At 48.5% G+C, this 20,487-nt stretch overlaps 1 pseudogene across 1 annotated transcript; it reads left to right on the top strand.

Moving 5' to 3' along the window:
• Positions 1–18,522: 18,522 nt before the first annotated feature.
• LOC311172764 (small ribosomal subunit protein uS11-like) lies at positions 18,523–18,977 on the top strand (annotated as a pseudogene). Its single transcript has one exon. The product of its transcript is annotated as a small ribosomal subunit protein uS11-like (transcript).
• Positions 18,978–20,487: the final 1,510 nt, after the last annotated feature.

The following is a 20,487-nucleotide window of genomic DNA, read 5'->3' on the forward strand; positions in this document are numbered from 1 at the left end:
ACCTACGTGCACACACGAGAAGGTTGTCCCCCACCCGCCCCCGCAACCGTAGACAGACAACCGACGCACACCTCCAGGCAAGCAAGAGCAACTCAGAGATGCCCACAGCCTGCATCCCCACCAAGCTCCAGGCACACCAGACCTACACACCCAACCCAACTCCAGTGAGGCAGGCAAAACCACAAGGCTTGCAGACCTGCAGACTCCGCATTCCACGCTCAGCCTCAGCGCTCCCCTCCAGCCCAGACTCTGGCTCTTGTCCACCACCACCCCTCCCGAGTACCCAGGAACATTTTCACACACCTCCCACTGCCTCGACTAAGCTCTCAAGAGCATCTGGCCCCAAAACTCTGGGGCTCCCCTGTCCCTCCTGAGGCAGAATCGGGCCAGCGCGCCATAACCACATAACCACAGGGGGAGACGTGTCCACCTGCACTGCTGCCACCCCTTCCAGACTAAGAGGCTGCCATCTGCCATCCAGGTCCCAGTGCCAGTTCTGTCTCCAGCCACTCTGTGGGAACTGAAGCCAGTATTTCAACTTCTCTGAGGCCAGACCAGTATGAGTGTGGCAGAGGCCCAAGGCTGAGCATTCACTGACCCCTGACCAGAGAGGAGCAGGGAGGGCCTGTGGTGAGCTCCACGGATGGACAACCAACAGGCCCAATAAGTGCCACCACTTGCCCAGCACTGCACAGTGAGTATGCAGCCATCCTGTTCAGAACCCAGGTCTCAGCCTCCCCCATTCCAGGGTGTCTCTCCCCTCTGGCTTTCCTGTCCTCTCTGAGCCTTCATTTCCCATTTTTAGAATTAGGAAATCAAAAGGCATAGCATGTAGCCTCACCATCCTAGAGCTCTGAGGATGTAACAGCTTTTCTTAAAAATGCTAGAGGAAGAGAAGGAGTTGTCACAGTAGGTTCACAAATAGAGGTGTTTCTTCTTGGAGTGCTTAGAACTCTAAGATGTTGTTGATTCGGGTCCAATTTTATGATTGGGGGTGAGCAGGGAGCCGTGATAACAAGTGACCATGAGGGGTATTCTGCAAAGAAAATCCAGTAAAATGAGTTGCAGTTTCTCATGAGGTCTGTGTGGTGAACTTAGTTCTCCAGGCCTCCCATTTGCAGGGTGGGGGACATAGTCAGATAATGACCCCACCTCTTCTAACCCACATGCTTCAAGTGCCTGGGCGCGGCGGGGTAAGGGGGTAGCTAGCCCTGTCCTGGGGAGCCCAGGGCCCTGGCTCTCTTGGACTCTCCTCTGCATCAACCTCAGCTCTAGACAGATCACGGACTGTCCCCTGACCTTCATGGTTTTATCTGACAGCCTCACACCCAGCACAGGGAAGACCCAAAATGGGAAATGCAGAGCCGGCTTGAGAACTGCAGTCTCTGCCAAGAGGAGAGGAGATGGGAACACTGGCAGGATGGCTCCTGCCTGCTTTGTTCCCCAATAACCCTTCTCAGCAGATAGCAGGCGCAAGGGCAGGAAACAGCCCAGCTCATGTCCATGGCCCAGTCCCAAGTAAAAGAGATAAAACTGGGGTGACAGCAGGATGTAGCCATGAGGCAGACTCACAGAAGGACTTCCTCACCTTAGAAAACTGCCAGTCTGAGGAGAAGTAAACTCAGGGAGGTACCGATGGCAGAAACCAAACCACCACTCAAATTCAAACATAGATTAACCAAGAATGACTCTTTTGGGTCCTCGGTCAGAAAAGATGGGTGACCTGCCACTCTTGGGCTTAGGTAGCCGCACCCTGGCCTCAACCTTGTGTCTTGGATTCAGGCCAGGCTAGCTGGCCACTGAGTGGATAGAAGAACATCTCTCCCCATCTTACTCAGCATAAATTTGCCCTTGCAAGTCCCCCTCCTGGAATTTAGATATCTCTGGATGTGGGGTTCATGACATGCTCTCAATCAAAACCAAAATGGATTCATAGCTTGTCTCAAACATCCCTGAGCAACAGAGAAAAGGGCCCCATTTTCTCAAGGGAAGAAGAGTGAGCCCAGGAGGGTTAAGAGGAGGGGAACGGAAGAAGTCTGGAGTGGAATCGTAGGACTAGCCCACCTTCTTCTCACAATCTTCTCACAATCTCACAAAGGACCTGTGGACATGGGTTCAAATCCTGACTACACCATTTTTTAGCTGTGACCAAGGTCAGGTGACATACTCTTTCTGAGCCTCAGTTTCCTCATTTAGAATACTAATTCATACTCTCTAAGAATTATTGCAATCAAAAGAGTTGTACATGGGGGCCTCCCTGGTGGCGCAGGGTTAAGTCTCAGTGCTATCAAGCTATCTCCAGCCACTGCGGCATGAGTTCGAGCTGGGAGCTGACTCACATGGTGCAGCAGACCTCTCCTGTCTCGCCCTCTGCTCCCCTCAGCAGTGTATTTCAGTCAGTCCGCCTGTTCTGTTCCCCACTCTGTCTCTGGTGAATCCTCTCATCCCCTGCACCTCTGGCCTGCACCCCAGTTCTCGTATGCATAAATAAACAAAAATAAATCTTTAAAAAAAAAAAAGAGCTGTACATGTCCTAGTTTTGCCCCCAAAGAAGTAACAAAATATGTAATTGGGGGGAGAAATATACTGTCCAAAATAGCATGTTTCCCAAATAAGTGTTACTATATGATGGTTATTAAGATTCTCATGAAAGATTAAACAGAATGTGACCCTGCAGCTCCCTGCTCCAGTCACAGGACCCTCCACAAAAGGTTAATGAAGCTGCCTCTCTGGGCCTCCAGGGCAAGGCCCAGGCCTGCTTCCTCACTGGTCCCAGCCCAGGATGGGACATCACTAGCAGGAGTCAGAGTGGGTATGGAAGGCGGCAGCAAGTACCAGAAGAAGGTGCTTAGCAAACCGAGAAGTGTCACTGGAAGGTGAGAAATCATTACCCAGGGCCCTGTGTGAGCTGTGCCCCCTACTAAGAAAGCTGAGGCATGAGAGGGACAAGGACACACCCCCGAATCACACAAGTCAGAGTCCATATGGGGTCTCAGGACTGTGACTCCTGGAAGGGGAACAGGGTGTGCTCTGGAGAGATTCACATCAGACTGTACCTATTGTCCCCTGATAGCAGATGTCAGGCCACCTGTCTGGAGTCACTCCTGACCTGGTCCCTGTCTCTCCTCTAAACTCCCCCCAATGTTCTTTGGTCTCTTTCACTCCCCTAAGCTCCCCCCATTGTTCCCATTAGAACAAAGACCCTCAGACTAACATCACCGGGCCCAGCCTCTCACTGTACAGATGGAGAAACTACAGCCTGGCAGCACAGATAAAGCAGAGAGCAGAATGGAGGTCTCCCAGGTCCTACACAGAGGCAGCAATGTCCCTGCTCCCATTATATGCCACCCCTTACACTATCCTAGGGGTGACCTTGATGCACTCACCGCCCTCTCGCAGCCTCAAGATACAGTCTTCTCATATCCAGGCCCCCCTCTCCTTCCACCGTCTGTGTCTCTGACAATGAGTCTCCACTAGCACCTGGGTGCTCCTTTCTACTCACCATCTAGTCAGACAGACGGATGGCTTCCTCGAGCTCTCCTCTGGGAGATGAGAGAAGACCCCTCCCCCAGCCCCGCTCCCCCCTACCCCCTCAGGGGTAACCTGGCCTGCCAGTTTGGGTGGAGAAAATTTCCAGGCAACAAAGCAACGTCCTGGGAGCACTGTTCTAGAAGATTGGGCAGTGACCAGTGTGATGTCACCAAGGAGCAGCAACGAAGAGATGATTCCAAAGGTTCCTCTGGAAGGGCCCAGGACAGAGCACTCGGAAGTCCCCAGGGTTGGCTTAGTCCTGAGAGAATGGTCCTTTATAGTCTCCTGGGGTGTGACAGTAGGCTCTGCATCCACGGGGAGTGGAGCCGGATCTAAGTGTTTGCCCAGGGTGGGTGTCTTACGCTTACTGGGCCTCTCTGAGAAAATAGCCCAAACCCTGGCCTGAGGGAGTTACTGGGTCCCTCCTCGCTCCTCCTCGAGACACTGCCACAGACACATCCCATATCACACTGCATCCTCTTACACAGCCACATGCCACCTCAGTCCCACTCCTGGCCAGCCCAGCATAGGTACACACTTGGGCATGCCAGGTCATACAGAGTACAAAAGTAGAATTGCAAGAGAAAACACAGGATGTCTTGTAAAATTTGATTTTCAGATAAAGAATCATTTTTAGTATAAATATATCCCAAATGTTTGCTAACTTTGGAAACCTTATACCTGAGGCACCACCACACCCATGTCATAAAGTCTCAAAAGGCTGCATGGTCACATGCCAGTTCCCACACAGAGCTCAGTCCTTTGCCTGCCCTGGGAAAGCACTGACTGCCCTCAAGTCACAGCTGTCTGTCTGCCTGTCTCTCTCTCTTTCTCACACACACGCATACACGCATGCACATGAACATGCACATGCACTTGAACACACGTGTGCACTTGACCCTGTACACCCTCTTTGTAAAAAGATACTTGGCCAGGAAGTCTTTTGCACACATTCTGTTTCTAAGTTGACCTTCACTACTTAGATGGAAGGTCAGACAGGGACAATTAGGACCATTTGACAAACAAGACCCAGAGAGAAAGAGAACCTTTCCTGGTTTTCCTCAAGTGTAGTTCCCTGGGTGTGGGGCAGAAGGCTGTGTGGAAAGTCCTGTACCTCTTCAGGCCTGTTTTCCTGTAAAAGTGGTGGTGCTCAAGGTACCTCCCTACCGGGGGTGCTGGGAGTGTCTCTGAACCTGGGAGTTTCTGGGCAGCGACCCTGCAAGGCCCCAAGGCTATGTTCTCTCCCACCCCACCCCCACACACAGTAATGGCCAGGGGGCTTTGGGCCACCAAAGGGTGATCTCAAGTACTCCTCAGAGGCCCCTGTATTCCTAGAAATTGGAAACTGTCCTAAGTTAGGCTGCTGAGGGCCAGGCTGACTTTGAAATTCAAAATAAGAAAGCAGGGACTCCCTGGTGGCTCAGGCGGTTGAGCAACGCACTGTGAAGCTGTCCACAGCCTCTGCAGCGCCGGTTCGATCGCGGCTGGCCAGCGAGAATCCCACATGGCGCAGCAGACCTCTCTTGTCTCACCCGCTGCTCCCCTCAGCAGTGTATTTTGTCAGTCTGCCTGTTCTGTTCCCCACTCTGTCTCTGGTGAATCCTCTCACCCTCCAGCACATCTGGCCTGTACCCCAGTTCTTGTATAAAAATAAATAAATCTTTAAAAAAAAAATAAGAAAGCAGAAGGAGAAAATTATGTAGGTTGTCAGAAAAGGGGCATCTTTCCTGGATTAGTGTCCTTGACCTGGTAGAAGGACCAGGCACCCTTGTCCTTCCTGAAGACACAAAAATGTCTCCAATCCACTGCTACCCAGCCTGAGCACAGAGCACACAGCTGAGCAAGGGGTGGACCTGAGCCAGGCAGATGAATCAGGAACCACTGACAGGAAACTCCAGGGCCTTTGGAAGGCTGTATTGACCCAGCAATCTAACTGGGTTCCACAGGTGGCAGAGCCAGCAGACATCAGCAGTAGGAGGACCCAGCATTCAGAAGGGGGTGGCAGCCATGTGGACCTGAGACTCTCCCAAAGGGGGAGTCCCTGTGATTCTGCTCTGGGTCCTGCACACCTTGGGTTAGGCCCTGTACCTCCCCAGGCCTGTTTTCCTGTCAAAGTGGTCTTGTTATAGGACAGGGAGAGGGGCAGCCCAAACCCCGCAAACCTGCCTATTCTAAATGGGTTCTGCCATCCGCCGCATCAACACAAAACATAGGAGACTTTAATGGGAAGGAACTTTAATAAAACTAGGAAACAATACAGGTAAGGCAAAGAGTCTAGTTTCTAAATGAAGCACCCAAAGTTACCCGTCCCCTCGTGGGTAAAACTCCATCCAAATGGGATTGGCCCAGAGCAAGGCCCCAAAGCCTGCCACAAGTCTAAAGCATCTTCCAGTGGGGACCCACAGAAAAGGGTCACAAACAACCGGACAAGCCCAGAAGGAAAAGAGCAAAATCAACATCAAGATAAAAGCTGCCATTGTCACTTCCCCACGGGTCTCACCCACATCTGTGTCACCCAGTCCACGACCAAAAGACAAGCACAGTTTCTTTACGTGTCTCTAGGCTCCATGCGCCTCCTCCAGGTCTCCTTCTGGCTCCATCCTGCTCCTTCCTTCCTCAGTCTCTTCTTCAGCTTCTCTTCTTCCTGCTCAGCTCCACCCTCCCTTGGGTGGGGCAGGGAACCTCCCCCTTTCCTGGGACCACCGTTACAGTCTCATGGTGCCTCCCTACCAGTGGTTCTGGGGAAACTGTCAGACTCTTCTCTCTCTGAGCCTGGGAGTGCCCTGGTCAGCAGAAGTTGTCTGAGGGAGACTCCTAGGGCTCAGGGTACAGGGACTAAAGGGGGGTGGGGGGAAGGACAGGAAAGGAGGCCAGACAGATGCGGTGAAATAGCCTGCTCAGCGCTCTAGCATAATGGCTAAGAGCTTTGGCTGGGGAGCCAGGCTGTCTGGGTATAATCTAGAACCATTACTTAACCTCTGAGCCTCATCTCAGTTCTCCCACTTCTAAAATGGGTAGGCTAGCCGGATTTACATCGTGGCAGTGGGGCAGAGGTGAGTTCATATACATGGAGTGCTTGGCATGGGGACTGGCAAGCAATGAGCACTCAATCAATGCCACAGCTGCTGTCAGCTTTTGCCTCCTGACCACTTACCCCGAGGTCTGTTATCTGTAGCTAAGATATGGCTTCTTGCCTTTGTCTTTGCTCCTCAACCTGGAGTTAGTAACTCCCTCTTCTCCTGGATCCTGGAAGGCTGAGAATAAAGCAGAGGGGGGCACTATGGCATTTGTCTCCCATTGTCATCTTCAAATTCAAACAGAGCTAGGAAGGCTGGATGGATCCCCTTTGGGAGAGACCTTTATTCAACAGTATTCATTGTGGCACCCACAGAGCTCCCTCTTCGGTGTCTGATAACTGGACGCTAGGACAGCTATCAGGCAGGATGGTGCTGAGATGTCCACACTCCAGGGGCTGGTTTCCAGGATCATGTGATGGTGTCACAGTGTTGGGAAGGCTCTCTAGGCCCTCTGAGGATGGGGCTGAGCCCTGGTCAGGGCTCATTCTGGGGTCAAAATCCACACTTGGAGCATACCCAGAACAAGCTCAGCTTCCCTGGGGCTCTGCTGTGCAGAGGATTCCTGCCAACCACTGCCCCCTGCCCTGAGACCCTGGGTTATCGGGCATCTCCACTGTGCTCCCTTGGAGGGAAGCTGCCTCCTTCAGCACCTTCTAAATTTAGGGCTTGGGCTCTGTGACTCATTCCTTTATCTGCTTTGCTCCCCTCCTCCAGGAGTGTGCTCCCACGGTATTTTTATCCCTTGCTGCCTCAGATTGATTAATAAGGCCCTAGAATCCTGCAGCAGTAACACACATAGAGGAGAGCCCAGTCCACCTGCCCCAGCTCTGGCTTCTTTCTGACCAGCTCCTATGCTCCCCCTCCCCGTGTCTCTCCATGCACCACCCACCCCAAACACACATCCTGCTACTCCCTAACCAGAACCCACTTAGGTGGCCACATGGGGGGCTGACTCCAATAGGACTGCGGTGGCAGTGTGCAAGGTGAGAGGGGACCATGCGCTGCTCCCACCAACTGGTTGCCAGGCAGAGCGCTGATCTACAGTCAAGGACCCTGGGTTCTGGCTCAGATTCATTTCCATCTTAGTGTAGGGCTCTTATGAGTCCTTGGTTTCTGGGCTTCCCTTTTCTCCTCTATAAACAAAGGGTTTGAACCAGACCTCCATTAAGGAGGCTTGGGTGAGAGTTGAAATTTTCACTAGGACAGATTTCTACCTTCACACAAGGTGGAGCGGGGGCTGGGTATCTCAGGTCACACCCTCCGGGATCCTATGTTGCCCGATTCTGCTCTGTTCAGGGGACAAACAGAGCAAGCGCCTACTGTCAGCTTTTTTTGACTACTGCCTGCAGGGAGGAAGGGGTGTGCCATGAACCCATACCCTGAGGGACTGGAAAGAGCCAGGAGTCTATTTCTGGTCTGTCTGGGGGCAGTAATGTGCAGCTTTGGGCCAGAATCACCTTAACTCTAGACCCAGATTGTGAGCAAGGGAATAATATGGATGTAGAGGAATAAAAGTTCAAGGCATCTGTTGCTCCCAGTGCCAGAGGAGGAAATAGGTACGTGGGTATCCCTTTGATTTCCAGAAACACTGGCTCCCAGGGTACAGAGTGGAGGTCGCTGGGAGATGGGCAGAGCTGGGGCAGTGGCATTTCTGCCCGACTGGCTCTAGGATATTCTTGTCTGCAGCTGGCCTTACCTGTGTTCACCAGTAACAACAGTAGCTAATGTTTACTGAGCATTTATCACATGCTTGGTGCTGTTCTACGGAGTTAACAGTTCTAGCTCATTGAATTCATATTTGTACCTCAAGGTAGCCTTGGATAAAGCTTATCACCCCCACTCTATAGACAATTTGAGGCTGAGGGAGAGATAGTGACCCACCAACGGTCATAGCAATAAGTCACTGAAAGGGCTGGTTAAAAGTCAGGTCTAACTGCAATCCTGGCTTCTGTTTGCTACTCCAAGCTAGCTCTTCTCATGTATACATTAGAGACACTCAATAAATGTTTGATGAAGATCTTTGATCACTGGCATGTAATGGAAAGATCCCTATCTGAGTCCAGTTCTACCCCACCTCCTGTATGGCCTTAAAATGGTTCTTTTCTGCCTTTAGCCTCAGTTTCCCCTGCTGAAAATAGAGGTGATAAGTGATAAGTAAAGGCCTAGAGAATTAGATATTTGGAGATGGGAAGATCCTGGATTTCTCTTTCTATATACAGCTGCTTCTCATGACTTATCTGAGAAGGCCCCATCTGCAACTAGACCTTAGGTTCTTCCAGCCCCTCCCCACATCTGTGTTGAGAACTTCTAAGAGCATTCTACAGAGAAAGAGTTGGGTACAGCCCAGCTCCAAGAGACAAAGAAAAGTTCACCTCCCTGATAAGAAACTGCCTGATCCTAGGGTGGTAGGGGTGGTATGGTGTGCTCATGGTGCCACCTGGATGCCTCTTTTGGCAGGGGAGTGGCCCCTTCACCCTCAGCTCAATGTTCTTCGCTTCTTCTCCCCATCACCCGGCCAGCCCAGGTATCACTTCCGGCTGCCACTGACCCCAACTGGAATGCCATGAGTGCCCAGTTCCTCCCAGTTTCAGAAACAAAGTCCAACACGCTCCTACTTCTTCCCACTTACTATTATTACCTGCTCATCTGTCACATTGAGGCTTTCCCTTACCTGAACCACTGTTCTGAGTAGGGTCTGTGAGCTCCAGCAACATTGTTCTCTTCTCTAGGATTCTCTAGATCCTCCTTAGCTTCCTGCCTCTAGCAGTTATTGCAATAGAGCATGACTTTTCTCCACTAGGCCAGGTGAGATTGGAGAAAAATTGGAAATAGAGGCTACCCCAGACCCTCTGAGAACAGTCAGTGTCCCGAAGTCAGTATCCAACAAAGACACCGAGCCTTGGGATGAAGGGAAGGGCTCCAGACCCCAAGGCAGGCAGGTTGGACTTTAGCCCTTGGTCACAGACTGATGAGACCTGGGACAAAGCCCTGCCCCTCTTGGAGCCCTCAACTTGCAAGATTTATAGAATGAGGACATGGGTACCTCAATCTGAAATCACCTGATTATAATATTTTGCTTTTATAGATAGCTTGGGAATTTAGTAGTATTCCTGGATCTCATTTCATTTTCCCAACAACCGAGTTCCATTTACAAACGAGAAGAACCGGGGTTCCCAAGGGAACAGAGCTACCCAAGGTCACACAGCACGTCAGAGGCAGAGCCTGGGCTGGAGTCCTTGACTCCGGAACCGCCCTGGGCCTCCACACTCCGCGACGCGGGCGTCCGGTCGCGCGGCCTTCCCTAGGCCGCTGCGCCACCGGTCACGGGCTAGCTTGGGGCCAAATTAAGAGAAGCAAAGAAGGGGGCGCTCTGTGTAATCCACAAAAGACAGGGCCACAGGGAGATGACAGGTCCGTTACTACTATTTATTACTGTCATCTTCGCTGAGGCGCCCTCAAGCGTCGACACAGCGACGCGCCCTCGCGCAGGCGCTCTGGGGTGTTTACGGCCGCCGGCGCCCCTCTGCGCATGCGCCACCCGCCTCGGTTCAGGCCGTCGGACTCGGCGCCGCGCGGCCGCCCGCGCCCCCAGTGGAGGCGGCCGCTCTGTCACTACAGCCCCTGCGGCTTCTGTTGACTCGGATTCAGCCGAGGCGTCTCCACAGCCCCAGGATGAAGGAGATCTGAGAAGCGGCAGGTTCCCGGCGGTCGTCCCTCTTCCGGGACCCGCACCTCAACTACCTCGGGCGCAGCGGCTGTGGCGTCCTTCGCGGCGGAGAACGCGACAGACCTGCACGCACTCCCTCCTGGGAGCTGTAGTTTCGCGGCTAGGACCTTTCTTGGGTAGGAACGCCGTAAAAACTAGCTTTCCCAGGGCCTCCCTGGTGGCGCAAGGGGTTGAGATGCAACCTATGGGGCTGTCCGCAGCCACTGCAGCACCAGTTCGGTACCTGGCCAGGGAGCTGCCCACATGGCGCGGCAGACCGCTCCTGACTCGCCCGCTGCTCCCCTCAGCAGTGTATTTCCGTCAGTCTGCCTGTTCTGTTCCTCACTCTATCTCTGATGAATCCTCTCACCCTCCCACATTTCTGGCCTGTACCCCAGCTCTGTGTGCATAATAAATCTTTGGGGAAAAAAAGCAAAAATCTATCTTCCCAGAAGCTCATGAAAGAGAGAATCAGAAGAAAGGTGCAGGCAGGGCTTGTCGGGAGATGGAGTTTGGGAAGTGTAGTGGGTTTGTGCCAGCAGGAAAACTGTGCACCAAGGTGTTCTGAGCCTGTGCTGTGGCTTCCAGGGCCACACGAGTTTACACACCTGCTATCTAGGAGAGTAGAGTTATTGGGACTGAGGTTTAGAAACAATGCTATCTGCATCTCCCACACAGCTTCCACCTGCATCCACTCCTTGGAGACTGCACTCATGCTGGTAGCCTGGGATTCTCTGTTCTCTTACTGCTGTTCAATGAAAATTTTTGCAACAACAGAAATGTTCTATATCTGCACCATCTGATTCGGGAGCCACAAGACTACCACACTTTGTGGCTACCAAACACTTGACACGTGGCTAAGTACCATGGAGGAATCGATTTTTTAAATTAAATTGAATTTATTTAAAAGATAACTTCAAATGTAATCTAATCAATCCATTTTAATTAAATAAGTTCCCCACAACCACCCTTTATACCCCTTTAACTTTTTCTCCATCTTAATCTCAAGCCTCACTTGGAGTATGAGTGTCTGCTAATTTTTGTATTTTGCTTTGTGAAACTGCTGCCATGTAAGATTAATGTCCAATATTTGTCTTTGTTATTCTGATTTGCTTCCTTTTAATAAAACTTAAATAGCCCCACTGTGGCTTAACCTAGCTTTATTTTTTTTTTAAAGATTTGTTTTATTTTTATGCATACAAGAGCTGGGGTGCAGGGCCTCCCCTGGTGGCACAGCGGTTGAGCGCTGGGTTGCGAGGCTGCCTGCAGCCTCTGCAGCGCCAGTTAGATCCCCGGCCACTGGTGAGAGTCCCACAAAAAAAAAAGAAAGCTAGGGTACAGGCCAGAGGTGTGGGGTGTGTGTAAGAGGATTCCCCAGAGACACAGTGGGGAGCAAAACAGGCAGACTGACTGAAATACACTGCTGAGGGGAGCAGCGGGTGAGTCTGGAGGGGTCTGCTGTGCCATGTGGGTTGCTCCCTGGCCAGGGATTGAACTTGTGCTGCTGTGGATTGCTTCATAGGTTGCGTTCTTAACCCCTTGCGCCACCAGAGAGGCCCTTAACCTAGCTTTAAACACCAGCAATCACCCTCCTGCTTTGTGAGACCTGCACTTCAGCTGGCTTCCAGCTTTCTCACACAACTCTTGTTCAGTCTTTTCAGATCCTTCCTCCATTGAAAACTTAAACATTAGTTCTGAATGTGAAAATATGCCTTGTTATTCATCAGGCTGATATAAAAGACACAGAAAGCCAGCCATAAAATTAAAAACAGTATTTTCACCAAGTACATATTGCAAATGTCAAAACCACCCCCTCCTTAGAGCTACTGCTTCTTTTTTTTTTAAGATTTATTTATTTATACAAGAACTGGGGTACAGGCCAGATGCGCGAGAGGATGAAAGGATTCACCAGGGACAGAGTGGGGGACAGAATAGGTAGACTGACAAAATACACTGCTGAGGGGAGCAGCGGGTGAGACACGAAAGATGATCTGCACCATGTGGGATTCTCGCCGGCCGGCCGGGATCTAACCAGCGCTACAGAGGCTGCGGACAGCTTCACAGTGCGGCGCTCAACCACCTGCGCCATCAGGGAGGCCCTACTTCTTTTTTTACTAAGCATATTTGTTTTTTAAAATCATAGACTGTCAGAAATTTTGTTATTTAACATTATATTATATTATATTATATTAACATTATATTATAAATAACATAATGTTATTTAACATTAAGAATGAAACCCATGGGCCTCCCCTGGTGACGCAGCGGTTGCCCACAGCCTCTGCAGCGCCGGTTCATTCCCTGGCCTCCGGCGAGGGTCTCACAAAAAATAAACAAATTAAAAAAAAAAAAAATGAAACCCATGCTTAAGGATCTACATCCCTAAGCAGGCAGGATTCACAATCTAGGTGCAGATTCAGAGAAGGGTTTTCTGAACATAATATTCCATCTTTGCCTTAATTTTATTGTTTCCAAGGAATTAGGACCTGGGGACCATTTAGTAGTCCAGATCTGATGCTGTTGTCTACATACCTAGCTCTGCTTCAAAATACTCCTTCAGGGCCTCTCTGTGGTCTAGGGGTTAAGTCTCAGCACTAACATCAGGATGACCTGAGTTCAATCCCCGGCCAGGGAGCTAACCCACATGGGGCAGCATACCTCTCTTGTCTCACCTCCTGCTCCCCTCAGCAGTGTATTTCAGTAGATCCACCTGTCCTGCTCCCCACGTTGTCTCTGGAGAATCCTCTCTCCCTTTATCTCTGGCCTACACCCCAGTTCTTCTATGCAAAAATAAATAAAATCTTAAAAAAAAATTCTCCATTAAAATTTCACACCTCTGCACCTCTCTCTCAAATCCTGTAAGATCTCTCTTTTCCTTTGTGTTTGGTGGCACACCCACCGTTCCTTTGGTGTATTGTCATCCTCATAGCAATGGGCCAATAAATGGGTCAATGCACTTCATTGAACTATGGGTTTCTCCAGATGGTCTTTTTAAAAAAAGATATATGTGTGTGTGTGTGTATAGATATACACACACAATGCATTTTATATATATATATATAATAATATATATTATTTATATGTAATGCTACATGGCTGGTGATAGCTTGATAGCACCGAGACTTTAATCCCTGCACCACCAGGGAGGCCTCTCCAGATGGTCTTCCGCTAATTGGGCTAGGATCCTCTGAAATACTGGTTTCCTCCAGGTTCTGTCACTCCTCTCTGCTCTGTGCACTCTTTTTGGAAGATCTCATTCACTTCCATCCATATGCTGATGACTCCTCAACAGGCCTTTCTCCTGCCTTTGGGAAGTCTCCTGGTTGGCTCACAGTTTCCTTAAACTTGGTGCCTTCAAAACTGAACTTTTTGGGGGGTTTTGTGTTACAAGAACTTGGCATTAACCACCTCTAACATTGAGATGGTGGGGGATTCTCCTTACCTGCCTGCCACCTCTTCACCCTCTGTCCTCAAACTGCCTCACACAATCAGCTGATTTCCACATAGCTCAGCATCCAAAAACCTTAGAAAGTTGTGTGTGTTTGGGGGAAGGGGTGTGGGTAGAATTTGGGCTTGAAAAACTCTACTTTTTGCACCTGACCCTTTAGCAAAGGATGGGGCCTCAAAGAGGCAGCTGCAGAGGGGACCCCACCTGTCTCTTCCTCCTCATCTCTCAGGGTTCCTTTCCTTGAAGCCCTCCCATTCCATCCAGAGCCCAGTCCCTAGACCTTGGCAATATCACAGCCTCTTGCCTTTACTGATCCTGCTGATCCTGCTGGCTTTCTCCTCGGGCCAGCTCTGCCAGGCTCTGCAGAGGTGTGGCCTGTCTGCTGGAGGGAGGGTGAGTACTGTGGGAGGAAACCTCCTCTTGAGTTGTGCCTGATTTTCTCTCAAGCATGTTTGAAACCAAACACTTCACATCTTGAGGATCTAACTTCCTTGTGAAGGACACTCTTTCCACTTCATCCCCCTCCACATCTGCCACATCTCATCTACCAAAGAGGTTTGTATTCCTCTTATTCATACAACTTTGACTTTACTTCTCAGAAGACAAAATGGGGTCATTTCCCCTTTCCTGTCTATGTCAAAGCATCGTTAATGTTAGCCCATATTGAATGATGGTCAAATCACAAGTTTCTCCTCTTGGTGGGTGCAGTTTCAGTTCATCCCATGCCAAACCCTGTTTTCCCTGGAAAGCAATAGTCAATAGCACAGGCTTATGGTTGCAGGGACCCGATTAGCTGCAAATGAACTCACTTCCTTCAAATCCTGAGTGTTTTGATCATTTCATACCTTTAAACCATTTTTTTAAAGTTCTATATTGTTTAATTTTTTTATCTTTGGTGGGGCCGTTGGTTATACTCAAAGTGTTTAAAGAGAAGCTTGAAAATTAACCTGCAAATTTCCTTCAAGGTGATTGGGACTAGGTTCTCCCATTTATATGACTAAAATTGCTAAGTCTGTAAAGCCACGACTAGAAAAAAGTGGGTGTCATGATCATATTCCATCTGACTTTTCATGTACCCAAAGTAAAGCCAACCCACTCCCATAGGTGTAATTTGTGAAAATGGTTTGCAAGGGCAATTTGAAACTTTGACCTCATCATTTAGAAACAAAACATAAACATTACCAAAAAAAGCCTGTTAGATTTTAAGAAGTATTATAAATTACTTCACACATGTTTCCAATGTTAGGACACACATATCTAGCTTCTCCTTCGGGTTGCACTGAATTCCATTTGGGTGTTCATGACTTTTGTAATTGTTTACCCAGCCACACACCGAGTGTCACTAATGAGTCCGACAGACTGTGTGTTATATGACCAAAGTGCCCTCCCAGGAGTTAGACCTTTTTACACTTCCACCAGCAGGGATGATAGACTCTATTTCCCCACCTTCACCAACTCTGAATATTATTCAAGTTGTCAATTTTTTTGGCCACCTAATGAGTGAAAATGGCCTCTCACTTGTGCAGTCAAATGTTCTATCCAAGACCTGTGAAATATGGTCTCTTGTTTATACATTAATGTACCATTAATATGTTGTGCATTGTTTTACTCATTTGTGGATCATTTGTTTTTCTTCTAATAAAAGTCACTGCCTAGTTTCATATTGGATTTCTTGTTCTTTAGTTGACTTCTGAGAGTTCTTTCTATCTTCTGGATTTTACTAACTTATATATTGCAAGTATTTTCTCCATACCTATATTGCTTCTTTTTACTTTGGTTATTTTTTTTTTTTTAAAGATTTATTTATTTATTTATGCAAGCACTGGGTACAGTCAGAAGCGCGGGAGGGTGAGAGAATTCACCAGAGCCAGAGTGGGGAGCAGAGCAGGCAGAAGGACCGAAGTACACTGCTGAGGGGAGCAGCGGGCGGCAGGAGAGGTCTGCATGCCATGTGAGATCCTCCTTTGGTGGCCGGGGTGCAGCCGGGGATCAAACCGGCGCTGCAGAGGCTGCGGGCAGCTTTGCAACCCAGCGCTCAACCGCAGCGCCACCAGGGAGGCCCTACTTTGGTTATTTTTAAGATTTATGTTATTTATTTATGCATGCAAGAACTGGGGTTTAGGCAGAGGTGCAGGGGGTGAGAGGATTGATCAGAGACAGAGTGGGGGGCAGAACAGGCAGATCCACTGAAATACACTGCTGAGGGGAGCACTGGGCGAGACAGGAGAGGTCTGCTGCACCGTGTGGGTTAGCTCCCTGGCCTGGGATTGAATGCATGCTGTAGTGGCCGGAGATAGCTTAATAGTGCTGAGAGTTTAACCTCTTCACCACCAGGGAGGTCCTGCCTCTTTTTACTTTGTGTATAGTGTGTTTGATTTATTTGCTTGTTAATTATAATATATATAACATAAAATTACTATTTTAACCATTTTTAAGTGTACAATTCACTGGCATTAATTAGTCATGATGTTGAGCAACTATTGCCACAATTTCCAAAACTGTTTCAACATCTCCCACAAATTCTGTAAACATTAAGCAACATTTCTCCATTCCTTCCTCTCTCCAGTCCCTGCTGACTTCTAATCTGCTTTGTCTCCATAAATTTACCTGTATTATATATTTAAGTGGAATCCTACAATATTTGTCTTTTTGTGCTTGTTTAATTTAATGCAGCATACTTTAAATATTTTTAAGATTTATTTTTATTTATTTATGCATACAAGGACTGGGGTGAGAGGTAGAGGTGGGGGAAAGGAAGAATTCACTAGAGAGTGTGGGAAGCAGAACAGGCAGATCTACTGAAATACACTGCTGAGGGGAGCAGCAGGTGAGACAGGAGAGGTCTGCTGCGCCATGTGGGTCACCTCCCTGGCTAGGAATCAAACTCATGTTGCCGTGGCTGGCGATAGCTGATAGTGCTGAGACTTAACCCCTTGCACAACCAGGGAGGCCCTAGCATACCTTTTAAAGGTCCATCCATGTTGTAACATGTCCCAAACTTCATTCCTTTTTATGCCTGAATAATATTCCATTATATATGTATGTCACATTTTGTTTATCCTCTCATTTGTTGACAGACATTTGAATTGTTTTTACCTTTTAGCTACTGCAAACAATATAAGTATGAATGGGTACATAAATACCTGTTTGAGTCCCTGATTTCAGTTCATATGGATATATACCTAGAAATGGAATTGCTGAGTCATAAGGCAGTTCTGTGTTTTCTCTTTTGAGAAATCATCAAATTGTTTTACACAACATTCCTACCAGAAATACACAAAATTTCCAAATTTCTCCACATCTTCACCAACACTTGTTATTTTCCATACATTTTTAATTTTACTATAGTCATCCTAGTATAACAGAACAAATGGGGTCTTTCACTTGCACCCAGAAAGCCAAATCCTGAATCATGAGAATTGTCTTTACGTGAGGGAATCTTACTCCAGATGGCCATGATGGGAGTTGTTGGGATAGGCAACCAAAATAGCCAATTCCCCAAAGGGCAAGAGTATCGGGACTTTTTTTAAGGGATGAAGGAATGTGAGGGCAGTGTAGGGTGTCACATTGCCAGGTCCAAGGAGGTGGCAGGCAATCTAGGTGACAGGAGTCAAGGTGTTTGACTTTCCCAACAGGGTGTTTTCCCAGCGATGCGTAGATATTTGTTTTGGTGCCACTATCAACTCAGAGACATGGAGGAGTTTATTAGGGATGTAACGCAATTAATTTTCCAAGCTCCCAGGAATGCAGGTAAAGCCAGTTAATGGTTAATTGTAAGGAGGGAAAAGGGTGTGCAATTCATTGAGTTAACAGTTAGTCTTGAGGAGGGAATGCGAAAGGGCAGTTAGAATTTAATTTGTTCCCAAGTTTTAGTCTAGGGAGGTTTTCTCTTGCAAAATGGAGGGGCTCTGGCTACAGTGCAGCACAAGTTAGATCACCCGCCAGGAAGCTAACCCACATATGGCGCGGCAGACCTCTCCTGTCTTGCCCACTGCTCCCCTTAGCTGTGTATTTCAGTAGGTCCCCCTATTCTGCTCCCCACTCTGTCTCTGGTGAATCCCCTCACACCCTCACTCTTGTACCTCTTGCCTACACACCCCAGTTCTTCTACACAAAAATAAATAAAAGAAAAAAAATATTTGTATAAAGGAAAAGATAACCCAAATACCACTGAACAGCTTGTCCTATCTTGATCGATATGAAGGTAAGAGGCAAAGAGGCTTACTCTTGTACAATTTGAATTTTTGGTTATGCATGCGATTCATTTTTCAATTGAGAATAGCAACAATTTGAAATAAAAATTCTAAGCCCTGGATCATGAAAACTGTTTTTGAGTATTTCTGATATCACAGCAACAGCAATGAATATCTATTGATCACCTTCTAAGTTGGTACCAGACCCAGTTCTAGGGGTTGAAGATAGAGCTGGGATCAAGCCTGACTTGGCACTAACTCTCCAGAAGCTTCCAGCCTCAGGAAGACAGATCACAGACAACTACCGAAGCACAGCAACATGATTCTTTCTGGGAAGGACAGGTGCTCTGAAAGGAAGAGAAACTAGAGCATACTCTAGATACTGAGTGAGTTAGAGCGTATTTCAGAATGAATAAATTGGGAAGGTCTAATGAGAGAAGGGGCAGTACAGTCCTTAAAAATTCTACAGGAAGGGTACTAGGAAACTAGGACTAGGGAACAGTCCAAGGTTTAAAAGAAAAGGAAAGCACTCTTTCTGGTGGCGGAGTCTGGAGAAGACGTGCAGAAATGGCACCTCGCAAGGGGAAGGAAAAGAGAGAAGAACAGGTCATCAGTCTCGGACCTCAGGCGGCTGAAGGAGAGAACGTATTTGGTGTCTGCACATCTTTGCATCCTTCAATGACACTTTTGTGCATGCCACTGATCTCTCTGGCATGGAAACCATCGGCTGTGTAACTGGTGGGATGAAGGTGAAGGCTGACCAAGATGAATCCTCGCCATCTGCTGCTATGTTGGCAGCCCAGGATGTGGCCCAGAGGTGCAAGGAACTGGGCATCACTGCCCTCTACATCAAACTACGGGCTACAGGAGGAAATCGGACCAAGATTCCTGGACCTGGGGCACAGTCAGCCCTCAGAGCCCTTGGCCACTCAGGAATGAAAATTGGGTGGATTGAGGATGTCACCCCCATCCCCTCCGATAGCACTTGCAGGAAGGGGGGTTGCCGTGGTCGCTGTCTGTGAACAGGACTCTTCAAATTATTTTCTGCTGAAATAAATTGCCTTCTTGTAAAAAAAAAAAAAAAAAGAAGAGCATAGACCTGCAGGTTCAGGCCCTGCCTTATAGTCATTGGCAAATAACTTCTCTGAGTCTAGACTGCTTCCACCAATGGTACCTTCACACTGTTTCTTGCAGCTAAATGGATGTGTGCTGTTACATGCTTAGCATGATGTCTGGCATATGATATATACTACATTAGGGATGATTGTGGTTACCTTCCTACCACTGACACTTTTATCAGGCATGGCGAGAAAGGTTAGGAGCCACATCTTAGGAGCTAGAGTTGCCTGCTTAAGTGATCTCTCCATTGAGCTCAGTTCCTTGAAGGTTATGGTTGGGTTCAAACAGGTTCAAAAACAAGGCCAGCCACTTACATTATGAACTGAACCCGGTAGTACATGAAACTAAATAACCAGATAATAAAGATAGAAGATAAATATTTGTAATCAATACCAATAACTTCTTTATCACAGACTATTCAAAAATGACAAAATTATTTTAATATATGTAGGAGTGTGCTGTGAGTAAAAAAATGGGTTAGGAATCCCAAACTCCAATTTCTCTACTTGAGAAAAGTGCTCCTCAGCCCCTTGCCCCAGGCAGAGCCCTGTTAGCACATCCCTCAAGGTACACAGCCCCAGGGGGCCTCCCTGGTGGCGCAAGGGATTAAGACTCAGCACAATGAAGCTATCTGCAGCCACTACAGCACAAAGTTCGATCCTGGCTAGGGAGGTGACCTGCATGGCGCAACCGACCTCTCCTGTCTCACCTGCTGCTCCCCTCAGCCTGTCAATCTGCCTGTTCTGCTCCCCACTCTGCCTGTTCTGCTCCCCACTCTGTTTCTGATGAATCTTCTCACCCCCTGCATCTCTGGTCTGTACCCCAGCTCTTGTATGCACAAATAAATAAATCTTTAAAAAAAAAAAAAAAAGGTATACCACCACCAAACTGAGTCAGCCAGTGCTGAAGGGAATTCATTACTATAGCCAATTGTGCCCTCTGGGCACACCTTCTGGTAAATGTTCCACCTATTACTCCTTCGACAGACAGGCTAGGCTGGGGCTGGGGCTGAGGTCAGAGAAGACTTAACTCAGTGGAAGGGCTTTCCTGGAGGAGATGACCCATGAAGAGGAGTCAGAGGAACTTCACCAAGAGGGGAAGGTGTTGCAAACAGTAGACACAGCATGAACCAAGGACATGAGGGTCAAAGACAATGATGTGGAGGACTGAACCCACTGTGCTTTGTAGTTTCAAAGCAGGGCAGGGTACACTCTCCTGGGGGACAATGGAATTTACTACCTCACAAGTCCTGTGACCCATTCCCACTTGCATCTCAACAGAGCTGTCACGTTCGGGTTTGTGTAGCCACCCAACAGGGTCTAGTTTCAATCGCTTCTTGGGCATAGACAAGTCCACATTCACTCATCTACAGCAGGGCCTGCTGGGGTCTGCGGGGAACAGCGCGTCCAGGGC

This window comes from Talpa europaea (genome assembly GCF_964194135.1).
Source record: "Talpa europaea genome assembly, chromosome: 1".
Lineage (NCBI taxonomy): Eukaryota > Metazoa > Chordata > Mammalia > Eulipotyphla > Talpidae > Talpa > Talpa europaea.